At 37.2% G+C, this 20,779-nt stretch overlaps 1 pseudogene across 1 annotated transcript in view; it reads left to right on the top strand.

Moving 5' to 3' along the window:
• Positions 1-1,381: 1,381 nt before the first annotated feature.
• The window catches only part of LOC309959874 (ferritin light chain-like), a 28,728-nt pseudogene continuing 9,330 nt past the window's right edge, over positions 1,382-20,779 (top strand). Inside the window, exon 1 of the transcript in view lies at positions 1,382-1,410. The product of the transcript in view is annotated as a ferritin light chain-like (transcript). The remainder of the gene's footprint in view (positions 1,411-20,779) is intronic.

The raw sequence follows: 20,779 nt of genomic DNA, 5'->3' as shown, positions 1-20,779 counted from the left end.
TCAATAGAATTTTTGGTGATAATGAAAATATTCTATATCTGTACCATACAATGCAGTATTCAATAGCTACATGGAGCTAATAAACATCTTTGAAATATGGCAAATGCAACTGAGGAACTGAATTTTTAATCTTATTTTTAAATTTGTTTAAATATAAATAATGCCATGTGGCTAGCATCTGTTGACAGTACAGATCTACATAATATTTTAAGGACACTCTCCACTCAAAAACTCTACCATTCATTAACTCAACCTAAATATTTTTGCCCTCTGACAAACAAAAAATAATTTATGCTTCCCTTGAAATTTTCTGTCAAGACCTTTATCAGTTTGGGGACATTATATTCTTAAAATTGACTTTGCTTCATGAAACTTTAATAATGCTGGAGTTTCCTGCCCTTGGTAACACCTTTGTGTTGATGGGAAATATTGTGGATGATCAAGGACCATTTCAAGAGATCATGGAGAGAAACCTCCTTCTGGATTTAATTTCATTATGAGGATGTCAAAATGCTACATTACTTAAAACCCGTACCGTTTTTATGCTAAGTTATATTCTACATGTAGATGGAAAAATGTTAAAAAGATTTTTAAAGATCTGCGCATCTGTTTTTGAAGCTGATTTGCCTCTTCAAGGCTTGCTAGCACTTTATCCATCTCAGTACTATTTCACTTAGTAAACAAATGCAGTTGCCATAATTGCTGCTTAGGTGTCTGTGTTCCCTTCTAGGCTATATGTTTTTGAAATTAGATACAATATTTATATCACAGGCCCTATGTATAGCACAATACCCATTGCTAATTCAGATTGTGTTTTAAGATATGAGACAAAATGTAAGACTTTTATTATAGTCATAAACATCTAGCAAACCAACCAGAAAATAAACGCTAGTTTTCAGTTGGTTGGCCGAGAACAAAAAAGTGAAGAATACCTAATGCAAAACCATATCTCTAATAACTACTGTTGGATTTAGAGCACACACATGCTAAAAAATATCTTCTTATCAAAGATTTGAGGTTGGACCTGAAAAAATTATATCAGAAGTGAAAATAATCATGTGGTCTGACCAGCGTGGATCACACAAAGTAAGTGTATATATAAAGTAGATAGACTACGAGGTCCTACTGTATAGCACAGGCAACTATATTCAATACCTTGTAATAACCTATAATGGAAAAGGATCTGAAGAAGAAATACATATATCGGAATCACTTGGCTGTACACCTGAAACACAACATTGTCAATCAACTATACTTCAAGTAAAACAAAACAAAACAAAAAACTAAGTGTAAAGGGAAGTATAGTTTTATAAATTCACCTCTGATATCCAATGGACCAACTGAAAGACAACAGAAACTACAACTATCTAGGAGACAGGACATGGCCGGCAAACCAGGCCGTTACCCTCGGTAACGGTCATACCTGCCAAAAAATATACAGACTAGCCTGCATTCAAGAATACATAGGAATTCTTCATTTATCTGGCATTGTTAGGCAATGAGGTATTGTATGTTAGGAGAAGATTTTTTAAAATGACAAATTGAAGAGGAGTTATTTTAACCTTCACTCGGTAATGTTTTTCTAAAATTAAGAAATGTATCCACTGGTGTATCTAATGTTTCCTTGATAACTCGGGGTCATCAGTTCAATCAACGTTTGCATGAATAATGCAAATGGAAACAAGACAGGCATGCTTACTGAAACTGAAAATGACATGGCACTGGCTGGAATAACTGATGAGAGAGCAAGAAAAAAGCAAAAATGAAAACAAACCGTGATCAAGAAACAATCAGTCAAGTTCTGACTTTCTGTACTTAGTTTCAAAAAGAGATACCACAAATCCCAGCGAGAGACTCCAGCATCATTAGCTGTCTTTCTCCTTTGTTTCCACCTTCCTTTCCTTTTCCTTCTACCCTAGATTGTTCCAGGAAGTGTTTATAGCTGCTTGCAAGACACATTCTAATACTTGCTTTCTCTCACACAAACTTCACAATATGTCCATGTGGTAAATGGTGTGGAGGTAAAAGAGAATTCATCACAGGCACATCTCCTATGAAAATAAAATTAGAAACTAGCTTCTAAACATGCAGAGAGAAGGGCGTGGTGTCAGGCACTAATTTCCTTGCGAATTCCTCTCCATTTCTAATAGACGTTCTTCTTTACCAAGATCCCTTTTTATTGGTGTCCCGTTCCAGACTGCTCCACTCCGCCCATCCTCATCCTGTAAAATACATTCACACTCTTTTGTGACCCTATTTATTTTCCCATTAAATAATCACAGAACCGTCGGATTTAAATACAGAGTGAAATTAAAATACTGGAGTCACTTGGAGGGTTTAAGCAGCTCCACCAGAAAATACTGGGCATGGATTTAAAAGAGGCTGCGTGGGACTTGCTCTTGTCCAAGTTCTTTCTCAAGAAGTATCTGAAATAAGCCTAAATTCAGAGTTAATCAGACTGGCCTGCTTTCTCAGGTGGACTGGAACTCATTGCTCTTTCCCCTCAACTCCCTGATGTCAGTGGCACTTTCCGGAGGGGAGGTGGACTTCTCTGCCTACTGCAGAAGCGCAGTTCCCCCAGGCCCACTCCCTGTCTGAATCCCACACTTGAGGCCAGATGCCAGCCTTCCCAGAACATTCGTGGCCTCCTTTCAGTTTTTGACCTGCTCAGATTGAGTCCCTCTAGACTCTTTCTGGAAACCTGATCTTCACCCCCTTTCCCTGACCTCGATGGTTACCTGCCTACTTTAGGCCTCAGGTGCTTTAGCTATAAAATGATATAGTTGCCCTTAATTCTAAAGTCGTCTTTCTAAAGCGCTACAATGTGGTGGCTCCTTGAAAATGTTTCTCTTTGCTGGTTTTAATTTTGTAGAGAATTAAAACCCCAGCCACTCTAAAAGACAGTAAGTTACATTGGATAAGGAAAGTGTGCTTTTGTAGTTAGATAAACAGGGATGGAAGACGACTTAGTATGTTTTAAGATACTCATGATCCGTTCTCGTGAGAGTCGGGGAAGAAGGGGAAGAGAGTTAATAAAATACCAAACAATTGTGACAAATTAAGTTCACCAAGATGTAGGTGATTAGTTACTACTTGAATAAGCCACACAAATCCAATCCAAGTTTTCCTTTAATTTTCTAAGAAGGATCCCAGTGAACTGAGTCCCATGTTCAGTAACTCCACGTTCAATGGCTTAGTCTTTAAAAACTGTTATGTTGCTGGAAGCAGAAATATTGCCCATCAGTCCTAATTGATATTTAGCTATCACGCACATTTGAAATAAATTTATTACTTTGCCTGATCTCAGTGTAATACATTCTAAAGGGGCAAAGAGCACAGGAAAAGTTATGGAGTCTCCATCTTCTACACTGAAGTGTGCAGTAAATTACATATTATTTGGCCGTGAAATTCACAAGCCATAGAAACCACACCATTAGCAATGTATACAGTGGTAAACAGCAGGTAATGAGAATGATATAAAACCAAACAGACTGTGTAGGTTGGCACTGCTGCCAATAAAGCAATTATTAAATGCATTCATATGCATCTACGCTAGGTAAGCTCTTTAGGGCAATTGATATGAGTTCTACATACCTGTCAGGATATTATATATAGCCCAGTTTCTATGCCCTTTATTCAAAGACGCTCAGAAAGGGTTACTCTGGGTAAATTCAGACCTTTTCTCAATATAGAATTTGGTCAACATGCATTCTGAACAGCAAAATTTCACAGTATTTTCCTACACTAATTGCCACCTCAGCAAATGCAGGATTAAGTATAATCGATTATAAGAAGTTAGAAAGGAAAGATGGAAGAAAAGAAGGAAGGTAGAAAAAAGGTGGATATGGAGTACTTCATAATTTATGTAGAGTGGACCTAAAACTAACCTGAGGTTTCCCTGAATTATTAGCATATGCTATAGAAACTTAAATGACAAAATAAAAAAATCCAGCAAGGGAAACTCAAAGATTCTTTGCTTTTTCACTTTACTGCATATACACGTCCATCTTAAACAATCTATATGCTTATATCCAACAAGAGAGCATTGTTTTGCAAGACTGTTTGGGTTCTATCAGCATGTAAAGGTCAGACAACTCAACTTTAGCAGAGTCAGCTTTCAGGTGAATAATTGCTTCTTTCAGGTTGCGAGCATTTGAATTCTCCAGAAATGTTTCCCAAAACATGAAAATTAAAAGAGTCCTAGGACAGCGTCCGTTAGAAGTTTTATAGTATCAAGGTTTTTGGAGGAGGAGTATCCTTGTCCATTATCAACACAATGATTCCAAGCAGGTCAATTTTTGCTGAGAATATTATATAACAGAACGCACTTCACCTCCATTATACTGACAATGATCTTCCTTACTTCAACCTTGTGCTTCTTATAAAGTTGAAAATACTGAGCCAAGAACAGACAGTGACAATGCCAGAGACTCAGATGTACCTATAGGTGCCTTCAGACAACATCAGCCACCCAGGCTAAAGTCCTGGTTTAAAACATCCCAACATGAATGAATCTCAAAAACCATATGCTGAGCAAGTGAAGCCAGATCAGAAGGGCACCCACTGTATTATTCAACTTACATGAAATTCTAAACTGGGCAAAAGTCATCTCTAAAGATAAAAAACAGATCCGTGGTAGCCTTGGGGTGGGAGATGGGGATACTTTTGCAAAAGCCTAGGAGGAAACTTTCTAGGGTTTTAGAATTGTTATCTATCTTTATGGGGTGCTAGTTATACAAATGTATACATTAATTAAAAGTCACTGAGCCGTTGACTAAAAATGTCTGCATTTTATTTTATGTAAATGATACCTTAATAAGGTTGATTACAAAATGAACCAAAACCAAAACAAAGCAGAAGAAAAACCTCTCAAGACCTTAAAGAAAATACACTGTTTTCTTCCAGGGTACCAGATTGGAAATGAGGCATTGGTCTGTTCTACCCTCAGATTATCCCTAGGATTATCTAGTCTATTTTAAACCACTAGAGTCCCCTATCAGGAAAACTCACCCCATGTTTAATTACTTTGATTTCTTCTGTGCCTCTTCTCCCAGCACAGTGAAGCCATTCACGGAAGAAAAACCAGCTTTTTCCAACTTTGCATCACCATATATTATTTGCAAAGCTATTATTTATAGAATAAAGTTTGGCTACACTTTGTAAAAATCTAGCTTTTTGAGGCTTACAAATCTTAACAGTTAACCTATTGCCTCCACTGGAATTTGGGAAAAATTTATATTGAAAATGAATAGCTGAGAATTGACATTTTTTTGTGTGTGTGATTTTCTCCTCCCCTAAGAGAGAAGTGAGTAGGAATGAGAAACACATACATAAAGGAAAAAACATTATCTTGCTGCCTTTGCATGGTTATAATTTATAGGAGGCCCTTATCAACAATAATCTATTATCAGAATCAATAAAATATAATCTCCATGCAGGCCAGGCCAGGGTATTTGTCTCTTTTTCAGCAGATTGCAATACAAACCACATTCATGGATATGCTTCTTGATGATTTTGTAATACTGTAACAGTTGACCATTTCCTCATGCCTCTTCCCCTTAACTTCAACCTGGTTTTTCTCTAACGACCTCACATTTCCTTCTCTATCACTTGGTTGTGGGCCTCTTTTCCAACTCCAACTCCCAACTCGCATTTCACTCTGGAACCAAAGGAAGACTCACACCTTCCTGCTTTTTAGTGATACCTCAAGGTCATTTCCATATTGTGATCACCCTGAAGAATAGCCAGACAATTGTTATTTCAGAGCCATCTGACAGTTTGTAGCTCTAAAAATTAACTAAGGACCAAATTTGTCAAAAATATCCTAGTTTAAGATTTTGGTAATACAGCAACAGTAATCCCGAAGTCACTTATGACAATCAGTGTGGGAAGCACCCTCCTTCAGGAAGATCCTTTGCCATACAATACTCTTTCCCTGTCTGGTAATAAGGAAGAATGGCCGTGGAAAGTAACCTTTTGTGGAAAGAAATACTTGGCTTCGAGAAGGCTTGCAGTTCATATCTTTTTCTTAGATTCCCCATTAATTACTTTATCCACAAAGAGGTAATTATCAGAGTTATGTAAGCAATTAAGGAGATGCTACTCCACATCCTTTCAGCTTGTTGACCTTTCTCACTTTATTTCATGTGGCTATCTGAAACATCAGTGATTTACATGTCTTTCTTTTTCTTTAACAGATTTCTGTGTGTGTGTGTCCCCATGATGAAAACATCATTAAAGTAAAATATCATGAATAGACTCTTAAGAAGCAGAGTGTACTGAAAGTCCTGGAAAATATGAAAGCACTAATATTCATGGACAGCTCTACACTCTGAAAGTTACTCCAAATGTTGTTGATCTCTCTTTTGTCTAGGAGTTTTTCAAATTTTCTACCATGATCATTTGTTAGTTTTATAATTACATAATAAAGGCATTATATCATACAATCTTTTGTTATCCATTGCAGTTTTAAAACTATTCCTTTCTTTGTCCTCAGCAGATTTGTCATAGATTATTAGTACACAAGCAAAGACTTTCAACGTAACAGTACTTTATAGTGAGAAGAACTGTACTGAGCTATCTCTATCCTAAGACAATGCACTAGGAAAGCACTAGGAATTCTTAAGCACTAGGAATACAGAGACGATCAAGGGGCAAGTTCCTTGCCTTCGAGTATACATGATCATTATAGCAAATGCTTAAATAGCACTTAGTATGTAACTCACCACAGCAGTCTTATTATCCTCCATTTTAATAGGTGAGCAGAGGAAGCCACAGGGAAGTCATAGGGTAAAGCCAGAATTTGAACCTAGGTAGACTAGTACACTCTCCACGGCTTTAACTACTACATTTATATATATATATATATATATATATATATATATATATATATATATATATGTTTTATATATATATATATATAAACTCCAAGTATTCCAAAGTTACAAAACACTTATCTACCAAAACTCAAAAAGGAGCACACAAACTTGCATAGAAAATAAACATGTAAAAGTTCATAAATAAACCACAATATAACCTGCTCCACATAATATACTGACTGCAGTGTCCTGGGCCTCTCCCATCCTTAGGTAGCTGGAAATTACAACAAAATAATACTTTTCACCTTTGGAAGCCACACCATCTCCCATACCAACCAACCAATTACTTCCTTAGAGAGAATAGGAAATTAACCTGAATATCATAAAAATATATATATATATAGCATTAGTGATGTAGAAGCTTTGTTTAAAGACAATAACTTCAATAGCAGAGGGAACGTTACCATTGCAGGCTTCCGATAACCTCTATATTTCTCAGATTTCATGCTAAATCATAAAATGCCATATTGTGTCTGAAGCTATTTTTTCAATAGTCCATTTTCTTAAATGGACTAGCAATGCCATAAATACTGAGAAACATTTTGGCTCCCAAATCCTAAAGCCATTCTGATTATGCCTGGGTGATCATGGGGACGTCATCGGAACTACCAGAGGACTGGCTGAAATACCAGTGTTCTGGCCAGCTTACAAATTAGAAATTATACAGAATCCAATTTTATTTTTTTGTTAAGTAATTCCTATGAGGCTGTTGGGATGTCACTGTAAAGTCCTTTCATGTGTAATCTTTATCCATTAGATAGGGAACAATGCCAATCCCCGTCATAAATACTTTCACAACCTGACGTTGAAAATCCACTGTAGGGCATAGGACCTGCAAATAGGATATGAATCACACACATCCACTCATTCAGACAATCCACAAATATTCATTTTTAAGTCTACTATATGCCAATAATGTACCGGCCTCTCAGATGCTAGACCATGCTAAATGCTGAAACAGACATACTCAGTTCGGGCCCTCCTGGAACTTATTACCTACAGAAGTGCCTTCATTGTAAATGGTCAGGTCTCAGCCAATGCTATTATCATCAGCAGGTGACCAAATGATACAGCTTGCTTTCTAAACAAGCTCCACACTGTTTGCTTTCAACATATTTGCTTTCCTTCAAGGCACATAATCCAGTGGTCAGTTTCTCCCAGTTAGTGAGGTTTGGGGAAAAGGTACCCAGTGAACAATTCCTTGTGGCCTCACTCTTTCCTCACACTCTCCTCTGTGCTTTTGAGCTAAAGAGACCTGGATTAAAGTCATTTGTTCTAACCTTATTATTTTAAAATACGGCTGCTCCTGCTTTGAGGATTTCCACTGGACCAACAGAGCAGCAAAGCAGCACTGAATCAGAAGCAGGTAAATTTCAAAATGACAGCTCTAAACATATCCACTCTCCTTTTGTTCTCCTCCTATCCCTTTGCTCTGAACACCTCTGCCCTGAGGCTTTGCCTTTACCCTTCTCTGATTACTGCTCCAAAAGGGTTTCCAAGAACAGGGAGTATTTATGGCTTCATTTGCTCCCAAGTCCTTGGTGGAAAAGGATGCTTGCTTCCTGATTCTTACTAATTCCACACTCACATCATCAACACAAAAATCATCATTAAAAAGAAATTTCCTCAGCTTCATATTTCTTCTGGGCCAACACTGAAAGAATATTTTCAAAGAAACAATATCCTCTCTCCTTTGCTCTTCTGAGTTTCACGTTCTTACCTCCAGTCTCATTTTCAACCCTTATTATGGGATGCATCACAAAAACAGAAGAAAGTTCTTTGTGCTTTCCTGTACCAGCTAATTATTCTAATTTGTTCTGTCTCTACCGAACAGAATGCGAAATCAACACAAAGCCTGATTATGCGACCTCTTCCAAGGGAATGGTCTGAGAGTTGTCTATTTACTAATGAAGCTCAGTGTGTATTAAGGGTTGACTGAAGCAATCATCAGGAATTTTCATCCCTTAAATTAGTCTTTTCTACCAGATGCACATCTTTCATTTCGGATAATATAACTTTTAAGTTCAGGATACAACTGGACAAAAGAAAAGAAAAAAAGGTAACCAACACAACATTTGCAGTAATAACACAGTAACAGCTATCATCCTTCCCTGAGGAATTCAGCCTACTTTATGGACACAATTTAGTACAAACTCATAAGAAAGCTAACAAAGCCCCAAACCACTTCACAAGAGCATAGAGAGGTAAAGGTCAGAAATTATTACTGCCAGACCCAGCAGACAATGGCACCTACCGGAAAGAGCACAGGACAGGAAAACCTGGAAGCCTGTGTTCCAGTTTCGGTTATTCCTTTAAGCACTAGTACGATCTGAGTGAACTCAGCCTGCCCTGCTTTTTCCGTTTATAAAAACCTACATCATCCTCTCAGTAGAATGAAATGCCACATCTGAAAAGTTGCAGATCTCTTTAGGAAAGAAAAAAGCTCATGCTTCCCAACCAAAATGGAATAATTCAGTCAATGGAGACTTGATAAAAATTTGCCATAAAGCAATTGTTTACTTGAAATCTATCTTTTGTGGTATATTTATTGGGGTAAGGAGTGTAAGCAAATCATAATTAGAGTTACCGATTATTCCAGAAATCAAGGTCATTGAGTTCAGATTCCAACTTTGACCCTGACCCAGGCTTACAGAGATGTAAGATGTCCCAATACCTCATACCCACCATACATGGGAGAAACAAGGTATGCAGACAGATCCTCTTATAAATATCCCATATGTAGTGGTTTTAATACAGGGTCTCAGATTCACTGCCATTCTTCGCATCCAGATGTGGGTGTTTTCCCTTGAATTTAGGCAGGCTTTCCATGGCTTCAAACAATAGAGCAGGGGTCAGTAAATTATGGCTGGTGGGCCAAGTCTAGGCCTCTACCAGCTTTTATAAATGAAGCTTTATTGGAACACAGCCATGTTCCTTAGTATATGTATTGTTTGTGTCTGTTTTCACATCACAGCAGCAGAGCTAAGTAGTTGCAAAAGAGACTGTATGGCTTGTAAAGCCTAAAATATTGACTGTCTGACACTTTATGGAAAAAGGTCTCCAACGCCTGCAATAGTATATAATGAAAGTGATGCTATGTAACATCTAAGACTAGGTCATAAAAGGTCATGCAGCTTTTGCATGATTCTCGTGGAATGCTTCAACCCTGGACACTCATTCTCTTGGGATACTCTATCTTAAATCCTAACTACCACGTTATGAGAAGTCCAAGCCACCTGGGCAGCCATCTACAGGCACTCCAGTCAACAGTTCTTGTTGGGCCCAGTCTTCAAGGGCCAGACATGTGAATTAAAATTATCTAGATGATTCCAGCTCCAGCCATCCGAATCCTCATGAGCTGAGGTTCCAGACATCAGTCATGGAGTAGAGACAAGCCATCTCCTCTGTGTACTGTTTGAATTGCTGACCCACAAAATCTGGGCACATATTAAAACTTTTGTTTATTTCACCACTAAGTTTGGACTTCTTTATTATGTAGCAATAGATAACTATAGCACTGTGTCTGTACACAGGATATCTACAGAGCACAGATTTTTTAGATGTGAATGTTGACTGCTCAATTTCTAAGAAGAACGTATACACACACATAGGTACAAAATGTTTATGCATATGTAAATATTAGACCTATATAAACTAATCTATATTATCCATAAAATGAGGGGGCCTTGATAATGGCTAACATTATTTTTCAGTATTTATTGTGTTCCAAGAACTGATAAATTCTTGCATTGTATGAATTTTCTCTTTCACCTTCATAGCAACTCCCTGAGAGAAGTAATGGTATCTCTATTTTATAGATGAGAAAACTGAGGCAAAAACAGATAACATGCTCAAGAGTACTCAACAAGTAAATTTTAGAGTCAAGATTTGAACCCAGGTTCTCAAGTTTTAGATCCCTTACTCATACTCACCAAGCTATATACTGAGGAAGGGGATGAAAGCTGACACCATTACCTCATGCTCAAGAAGTTAGACAGAAACTTAGCAGGTATGGTTGAAAGAAGACAGAACTTGGAGTCGTAAGTCCAGAGCCTGAGTTATGAGATGAATTCTCCTCTCATCTAGATATAGGTTTGTTTTTAGAAAATGAAGAAGGTCACTGCATACTTTGATTGTTAATTTCTGTACTTAATGATTACCAAAGAATGGAATTTTACCAGGGAGCTATTTTGCAATGACATAAATTATTGATTCAAACTCAAACTTTTATTATAAATTATTGATTCAAAATCAAATCTTTATTAAGTCTCCCTTGCATCAGAAGTTTTTCCCACTCTTCATTTCTTTGAAACCCTTTCCTGTCTACTCTTGGCCAAAGCTTGAAGCCTAATTTAACACTTGGAAATAAAATAATGAAATAGTCATAACACAGCAATTCCAATGCCTACTGAAATGGAAGCTCTAAATAATTTTTCAGATAATTTAGGAGATTAAAAATATTTACATCATAGATGCAAAGACAGAAGTTACTTGTGTAATAAATGGTGAGACAAAAAGTTTCTGGTCAAGTAGATTTGTTTATATATGATCACTAATCTGAGTTCTACCCCTGTGCTAAAACCCAGTGACAGGTTGCATACAGCTTCTAAAGGGATAGTTCAGTGCATTGGGTCAACTTCATGCCATAAAATGTGGTATTAATAGTAGTACTAGAAGACAGAGTGACTGTCTTCTTTGGGACATAGATGAAGACCCCAAGATAGACAATATCAAGGACAAATTATGTAGAATAAGATATTATCTCAGTCCTTGGAACATGTCATCCAGGATAGAACAAGAAGGAGATTTATTATCAAGTACATGAAGCCAGAGACAGTAAGCAATGAGTGGTAGTTGGTTAAAATAGACAGGTTTTAGAAGTAGAGGCACGGATGTAGAAAACAAACTTAGGGTTACCAGGGGATTGTGGCGGGGAGGCTAAATTGGGAGATTGGGACTGAAATATACACACTACTATACATAAAATAGATAACTAGTAAGAACCTGCTCTTCTTATTAGCCCAGGGAACTCCATTCAGTACTCTGTAATGGGCTATTTGGAAAAGACTCCAAAAAAAAAATAAAAGTGGGGCTTCCCTGGTGGCACAGTGGTTGAGAGTCCGCCTGCTGATGCAGGGGACACGGGTTCGTGCCCCGGTCCGCGAAGATCCCACATGCCGCGGAGCGGCTGGGCCCGTGAGCCATGGCTGCTGAGCCTGCGCGTCTGGAGCCTGTGCTCCACAACGGGAAAGGCCACAACAGTGAGAGGCCCGCGTACTGAAAAAAGAAAAAAAAAAAAAGTGGATATATGTACATGTATAACTGATTAACTTTGCTGTACACCTGACACTAACACAACACTGTAAATCAACTATACTCCAATAAAAATTAAAAAAAAAAAAAGGTTTTAAGAACCATAGTCAGGGAGCAGTGTGGATTGGAAAGACCTGGCAAGAAAAATTTCTGCATCCTCAGACAATGCTCCCCAAGCTAGCTATTGCAAGGGTGAGCATTTAAGAGATCTTTGACCTAAGGAGGACATGAGATTAACAATCTATCCCAATGTGCATGAATTATTCTCCTCGGTGCTATCAGAAATCAGATGGCATCCTAGAGCAGGGGTCAGCAGATCTTCTTTGTAAAGGGTCAGATAGTAAATATTTTGGATTTTCTGTACCATACGTCTCCATTGCAACTGCCCATCTGCTGCTGTAGCACAGAAACAGCCATGCACAATACGTTAATGAATGAGTGCGGCTGGGTTCAAGCAAAACGTTATGTACAAAACCAGGAGTCAAGCGAGATCTGATCAGTGGGCCAGAGTGTGCGGACGCCAGTTCTGGGTCAGTGTTCACAGCTGAATGAGTCATGAGGCCTTAAGTTCCAGTTCTCATTGTACTACTTTCTACCTGGGTGAACTTGGGTTCATCCTTTTATTTATATGGGCCACTGTATTAGTCAAGGTTCTCCAGAAAAACAGAACCAACAGCATGTGTATACAATGTGCCCATATATACTGACAGATATAGATCTAGATATCGATATTGATACCTAGATCTATATCCATATCTATATAAAGATAGAGAAAGAGAGAGAGATTTTAAACAATTGGTTCACACAATAATAGAGGCTTGGTAAATTCAAAATCTGCAGGTTAGGCTGTCTAGAGACTCGGAAGAGTTGCAGTTCAATTTCTGTAAGTCTTCTGGCAGAATTCCTTTTTGCGACAGGGAGGTCAGTCTTTGTTTTATTAAGAGCTTCACCTGATTGGATGAGGCCCATGCATATTATGAAGGATAATCTGCTTTACTCAAAGTCCACCACAAATTTAATTATGAATTTCATCCAAAAACACCCTGGTGGCATAGTGGTTAAGAATCCGCCTGCCAATGCAGGGGACACGGGTTTGAGCCCTGGTCTGGGAAGATCTCACATGCCATAGAGCAACTAAGCCCATGCACCACAGCTACTGAGCCCGTGCACCTAGCGCCCATGCTCTGCAACAAGAGAAGCCACCGCAATGAGAAGCCCGCACACCACAACAAAGAGTAGCCCTCGCTTGCTGCAAATAGAGAAAGCCCATGTGCAGCAACAAAGACCCAATGCAGCCAAAAATATAAATAAATAAAACATAAAAATTTTTAAAAACACAAAAACACCATCACAGAAATATCCAGAATAATATTTGACCAAATAACTGGGCATGGTGGCCCAGACAAATTGACATGGAAAATTCACCACCTAAGCCATAGTTTTGTCACCTTTTACTGAGAAATATGACTTATCTGAGCTATTTTGATACCTAGAAGATACCTTCTAGAGGTAATACCCTCAGTATTTTACATGGTAGGCAGTAGAGGGAATGAGCCCATTTGCCCAGTCATATGACACCTAAAGGATAAAATTCTGTCTTCTCTCTCCAACCCACAAGGATGAATGCCAAAAATACATCACTTATATCTGCTTTAGCTAACATAGGATAGGTCTGGAACAGACCTATGCTCCCAGTAAGTCTCATGAAATGCTGTTTCATTAAGGAGAGACTTTACTTGCTAAGATTAGAAGCAAAAGAGGGTGGTGGATGAAAAACTGCCCAAGGATATAAGCTCATGCAAGGAAGCAGGAGAGAGAATGGGGATCCGAAGATGTGCGCTCTGAGCCAACACTAATTCCACAGCATCAGGTTATAATTCAGGGAGCCCAACCGCTGGGGTTTTTTTCCCCTTCTTCTTTTCCCCCAAAGAGGGACAAGCATACTGACAAAGGAAGAGCATCAGTCACCACAGATAAATTGCTTTTTAGAGCTGATCTCGCAAATGATTTGGCTCAGTGTAGACTATGATTTGGCTCCCAAAACCATAAGCTAGAGCATTTCATTCCAGGTCCCTCCTCAAATATCCATGATAGGTAAAACTCTGGCATCAAGTAGGTCTTGAAATCTCCCCAGGTGATTATAATATGCAACCAGGGCTGAGAATCTGGAGAGGTAGAGCAAATTTAAATTGAACTTTAGTTAAACAGTAAAACAAGCTCTGACTCTACTGGCTGGAGCTAGACAAGGGATATGGATTTAGTGGGATGAGAAGATAAAGGACACCAGGGAGTAAATCAAATGCTTTACACCTGTGCTTAGCTAATTGTTACTCAGATAATTCAGACAATCTTACAGCACCTGAACCCTGAAATTCCTTAGTTCTGTTTAAAAAAAAGTAACTCTTCAAGTAACTGAACTCTGAGAATCATGCCAATCATAAAGAAAAAGAAGAAATCTTATTTTTTGAATTAGTTGATTTCATATATACTGTTTCACTTTCATGATATTACCTAGTTATCTTTCTTTCCATTTTATGTTTGAGGAAAGTAAGGCTTTAAAGTCTCAGTAATTTGCTCAAGGTCACTTGTTAAGGGTGTGGTAGGCAGCATATTGGCTCCTAAAAATGCCCTCACCCTAATCCCTAGAACCTAATAATATGTTACCTTACATGGTAAAGAGGACTTTGCAGATATGACTGAAGTTATAGGCCTTGAGATAGAAAGATTATCCTGGATTACCTCATGGAACAAATCTAATTGCATGAGTCCTTAAAAGCAGAAAACCATTCCCAACTGTAGAAAGAGAAAGAGAGAGATGTCCTAATAGAAGCAGAATCAGAGAGATGCAACATTTTGGGGTTTGTAGGTGGAGAAAGGGGACTCTGAGTCAAGGACTACAAGTGACCGCTGGAAGCGGATAAAGTCCAGGGAACAGAAACACCCCTAAGAGCCTCCAGAAAAGAATGTAGCTCTGCCAACACTTTTTTTTCTTTTTTAACCATCTTTATTGGAGTATAATTGCTTTACAATGGCGTGTTAGTTTCTGCTTCATAACAAAGTGAATCAGCTATACATATACATATATCCCCATATCTCCTCCCTCTTGCATCTGCCTACCACCCTCCCTTCCCTATCCCACACATCTAGGTGGACACAAAGCACAGAGCTGGTCTCTCTGTGCTTTGTGGCTGCTTCCCACTAGCTAGCTATTTTACATTTGGTAGTGTATATATGTCCATGCCACTCTCTCACTTCATCCCAGATTACCCTTCCCCGTCCCTGTGTCCTCAAGTCCACTCTCTATGGCTGCGTCTTTATTCCTGCCCTGCCCCTAGGTTCTTCATAACCATTTTTTCTTGTTTTTTTAGATTCCATATATATGTGTTAGCATATGGTATTTGTTTTTGTCTTTCTGACTTACTTCACTCTGTATGACAGTCTCTAGGTCAATCCACCTCACTACAAATAAGTCAATTTCATTTCTTTTTATGGCTGAGTAATATTCCATTGTATATATGTGCCACATCTTTATCCATTCATCTGTTGATCCTGCCAACACTTTTACTTAATTGAGACCAATGTCAGACTTGTAAGGCAATAAATTTATGTTGTTTTGAGTCACTAAATTTGGGATAATTTGTATGAAAGCAATAAAAAAAAAAACAGAGGTCCTACAAGAGCCAGGCTATATATTTATACTTAAGTATTTCTGAAATGAATTTAACCTTGTGATTGACAGCAGTAGCAGCAGCAGCTTCCAAGGGATCCCACCACACACCTGAGGCAAAAGGAGCCTAATACAAAGCAGTGACAGCAGCAGGTCACTGCCCCACACTTGGGGTAGAGGGGGACTTGATCTACTGTAGCAGCAGCATAGCCTGAATGGGAACCCATCCTCCTGTGGCACTAGTCCCATCAACATTAGTCTAATCTGCTAGCATCTGCTGTGCCAACAGGCCCAACGTATACAAACCCTCCAACTCAGTAGCATTAAGTGAACCAGGCTCAGTGTTTCCTGAAACTCATATCCAGTTGCACTGGAAATCCAAAATATCACCTACTGTTATGAAAACATAAACAATAACAGAAGACTGGGAACTTCAGAAAGAAAAGGGGAACAATGGAATGGGTGAAAACAAATGGGGTAAATATAAGAGACTATCATTAGCCTCATGAGTTTCTTAAATTCTATATGATGGTCAAAGCAAAAATGATGACACCATCTGATGGGGTTCTCAATGTAGAGAAAGGAAATACTACAGAAAATCATTAAAACTGGGGAATATTAAGAGACCTAAATGGAAGTAAAATTTTGAAACTTCACTTGAAGTAATGAAACGCTGATTCCAGTAGGCTATGATAAGTTACATATGTATACTGTAATGCCAAAAGCAACCACTAAGAAAACTATACAAACAGTATACACAAATGATCATAAATGAATTAAATTAAAATGGACTTATTAAAAAATGTTTAAGTAACCCACAAGAAGGCAAAATAAGGGAAACACAGGATTGAGAAACTAAGGTAAAAGACAAAACAAAAAATAACATGGTAGACCAAATCTTTGACATGGCAATAATTACATTAACGGTAAATGATCTAAATAACCAAGTCAAAGACAGAGATTGGAAGAGTAGATTAAAAAATCGCAAGCATGATCCAACTATATACTGTCTATAAGAAGCTTACTTTAAACATCATGATATAGGTAGTTCAAAGTAAAAGGATGAAAATGATATATCATGTGAACATTAATCAGAAAAAGCAGGAATGGCTATATTAATATCAGACAAAGTAGACTTCAGAGCAAAGGAAATTATTAGGGGCAAAGAGGGTCATTACATAAAGATAACAGGAATAATCCACCTAGATGACCTAGTGATACTAAATGTGTGTGCACCAAACAACAGAACTTCAAAATGCATGAGGCAAACACTGAAAAAGGTAAAAGGAGAAAGTTTTAAATCCACAATTATTATTTGAGACTTCAACACAGCAATTTATACAACTACCAGAGAGAAAAATCAGCAAGGATATGGAAGAACTGAAAACATCATCAATCAACAGGATATAACTGACATTTAAAGAACACACTCAGTAAGAGCAGAATACATATTCAAGTGTCCATGGAACATTCACTCATATACCATATACTGGGCGATAAAAAAAATTAGCAGATTTAAAAGAATTAAAATCATAGAGAGTATGTTCTCTAGCCATAATGGAATCAGACTAGAAATCAATAAGAGAAAGACAACAGGAAAACCTTCAATCACATGAAAACTAAACATCACACTTCCAAATATCTCATGGGTAAAAAAGACAGCATCAAGGAAAAAATTTTTAAATGCATAGAATAAAAGAAAATGGAGATATAACAGATCAAAGTTTGTGGAATGAAGTGAAAGCAATGCTGAAAGGGAAGTTTATAGCACTAAATTAGGAAAGAAAATATTTCAAAGCAATAATCTAATTTTCTATATTAAAATAGTAAAAAAGGAAGAGGAAAAAACACTAAACAAGCAGAAAGAAGGAAATAATAAAGATGAAACAGAAATCCATGAAACTGAAAACAGGAAAATAGGGGGGGAAATCAATGAAACAAAAGGCTGGTTCTTTGAAATAAGCAATCTAACCAATAAAGATCTAGCAAGACTGATAAAGATAAACAGAGAGATGGCACAAATCACAGATATCAGAAATGCAACCAGGGATACCATGACATATCCTGCAGGTTAATGAGGGACAAGTTACTATGAACAAGTCTACACTATAAATTCAAAAATGTAGATGAAATGGGCCAATGTTTCTACACCCAAAACTACCAAAACTCAGCCAAGATGAAATAGATAATCTCAATTTTCCTGTAACCATTAGAAACACTGGTTTTTCATTTAAAAACTCCCAAAAGAAATGTTCAGGCTTAGATGTTTCACTTTTACCCAAGACTTAAAGAATTAACACCAATTTTACATGATTTGATAAGAAATAGAAGTAGAGGGAACAGTTTCTAATTAATTTTATGAAGCCAGTATTACCTTGATACCAAAACCAGACAGGGATAGTATAGAAAGAAGAAACCTACAGACCAATATTTTTTATGAAATTGGCTGAAAAACCCTCAGCCAAATATTAGCAAATTAAATCCAGAAATATATGAAAAGAATAATATACCATGACCAAGTGGGTTTTATTCCAGTTATGCAAAGTTGGTTAAATATTTGAAAATTAAACAGTGTAATCCACCATATCCAATAGATTAAGGGGGAAAAGTCATGTGATCCTATCCATTAATGCAGAGAAAGCATTTGACAAAATCCAATCCCATTCATGATTTTAAAAAAAGAAGAAAAAAAAACTCCAAGCAAACTAGGAATAGAAAAGGAGCATACTGAAACTCATAAAGATGATCTACAAACAACCTATACCGACATGATATTTAACGGTGGAAGACTGGATGCTTTCTCTGTAAGATCAGAAACAAGGCACCGATATCTGCTCTCACCACTTTTATTAAATATATCACTGGAGGGTCTAGTAAGAAAATAAAGCAAAAATAAATAAATACATAAATTTAAAAGTTAAATTTTTAAAAAGTTTATTTAAAAGATAAAAGGACTATTCCTACTACGTTGCATAGGAAGGAACATATCCTACTGAATGTTGAATAGTAATATATCCTATTATACTGAATAAGGAAAAGTAAAACTGTCTGTATCTGAAGATGAGATGATAATCTAAATGGAGAAAATACCAAGGAATCCACAAAAAGCTTGAGAAATAATATTAGTTTGTAAATGATTTAGAGTACAAGATCACCACAATTTTATCAAATTATATATTAATAACAAATGTGTAGAAGCTTAAATAAAAATATGTGATGCCATTTACAACTGACCTAAATAAATACCTAAATATAAGCCCAATAAGACATTTATAGGACCTCTATACTGAAAATTACAAAATGCTGATGAAGAAAAATTTTTAAGTCCCAAACAAATAGGGAGACATACCTTGTTCATGGATTAGAAAACACAACATGGTAAAGATGTCAATTCTCCCCAAGTTAAGAGGCTTAACACAATTACTCTTAAAATGCCCTCAAGGTTTCTGTGGATATAGACAAGCTTATTCTAAGATTTATATGGTAAGAAGAGGCTGAAGAATAGCTAAAACAACTTGTAAAGGAAGATGAAAATGGGAGGAATTAATCTACCCAATTTCAAGATTTTGCAGTAATGATGGAGGGTAGATACATAGATCAATGGAATGGAATAGAGAACCCAGAAATAGACTGACATAAATACATATAACTTGTTTTTGACAGCAGTGCAAAAGCTATCAAGGAAGAATAGACTTTTCAAAAAATGGTACTGAAACAGTTGGACATCCCTCGACAAAAACAAACAAAAAATGAACCTTAACCTCCACACCTTACACAAAAATTAAATCAAAGTGGATCATAATCTTAAATGTAAAAGCAGGGCATTTTTAGAAAAAAAATAGGAGAAAATGTTTGGCATCTAGAACAAGGGGAATAATTCTTAGACTTGACACCAAAAGTATGATCAATAAAGGCAAAAACTGATAAATTGGATCTCATGAAAATGAGTTAAAAATGCTTCATAGAAGATCCTTTTAAGTGGATGAAAACTCAAATTACACAGTAGGAAAACATATTTGAAAATCCCATATGAGACAAATGACTTGTATCTATAATATACAAAGAACTCTCCAAACAACTTAAAAAAATCCAACTAGAAAATAGGCAGAAGACAGGAACAGACATTTCATGGAATAGAATATACACACGGCAAAGGAGCACATGAAAAGATGCTCAGCATCATTAGCCATTAGGGAAATGCAAATTAAGACCATAATGAGATGTCAGAGAGTAACTAAAATTAAAGTATAGTGACAACATCAAATGCTGGCGAGTACATAGAAAAATTATATCACATCACTGGTGGGAAAATAAAATTGTTTAGCCACTCTGATCAACAGCTTGACAGTCTCTTTTAATCCTAAAAGTAGATTCACCCTACAACGCAGTAATTGTACTCTTGAGCATTTATCCAAAAGAAACAAAAAATTAATTAAGTTCCCACAGAAACTTACACATAAGTGTTCATAGCAGTTTTATTTATAATAGCCAAAAACTGGCAACTACTCAAATGTCTTTCAGTGGATGAATGTTGAAACAAATTGTGATAAAATCTGATGATAGAATACTACCGAGCAACAAAAAGGAACAAATTATTTTTTTAACATCTTTATTGGAGTATAATTGCTTTACAATGGTATGTTAGTTTCAGCTTCACAACAAAATGAATCAGTTATATATACACATATGTTCCCATATCTCTTCCCGCTTGCGTCTCCCTCCCTCCCACCCTCCCTATCCCACCGCTCCAGGCGGTCACAAAGCACCGAGCTGATCTCCCTGTGCTATGTGGCTGCTTCCCACTAGCTATCTACCTTACGTTTGGTAGTGTATATATGTCCATGCCTCTTTCTAGCTTTGTCACCGTTTACCCTTCCCCCTCCCCATAGCCTCAAGTCCATTCTCTAGTAAGTCTGTGTCT

This window comes from Leucopleurus acutus, assembly GCF_964270905.1.
Source record: "Leucopleurus acutus genome assembly, chromosome: 3".
NCBI lineage: Eukaryota > Metazoa > Chordata > Mammalia > Artiodactyla > Delphinidae > Leucopleurus > Leucopleurus acutus.
This window is presented reverse-complemented; position numbering and strand designations above follow the sequence as displayed.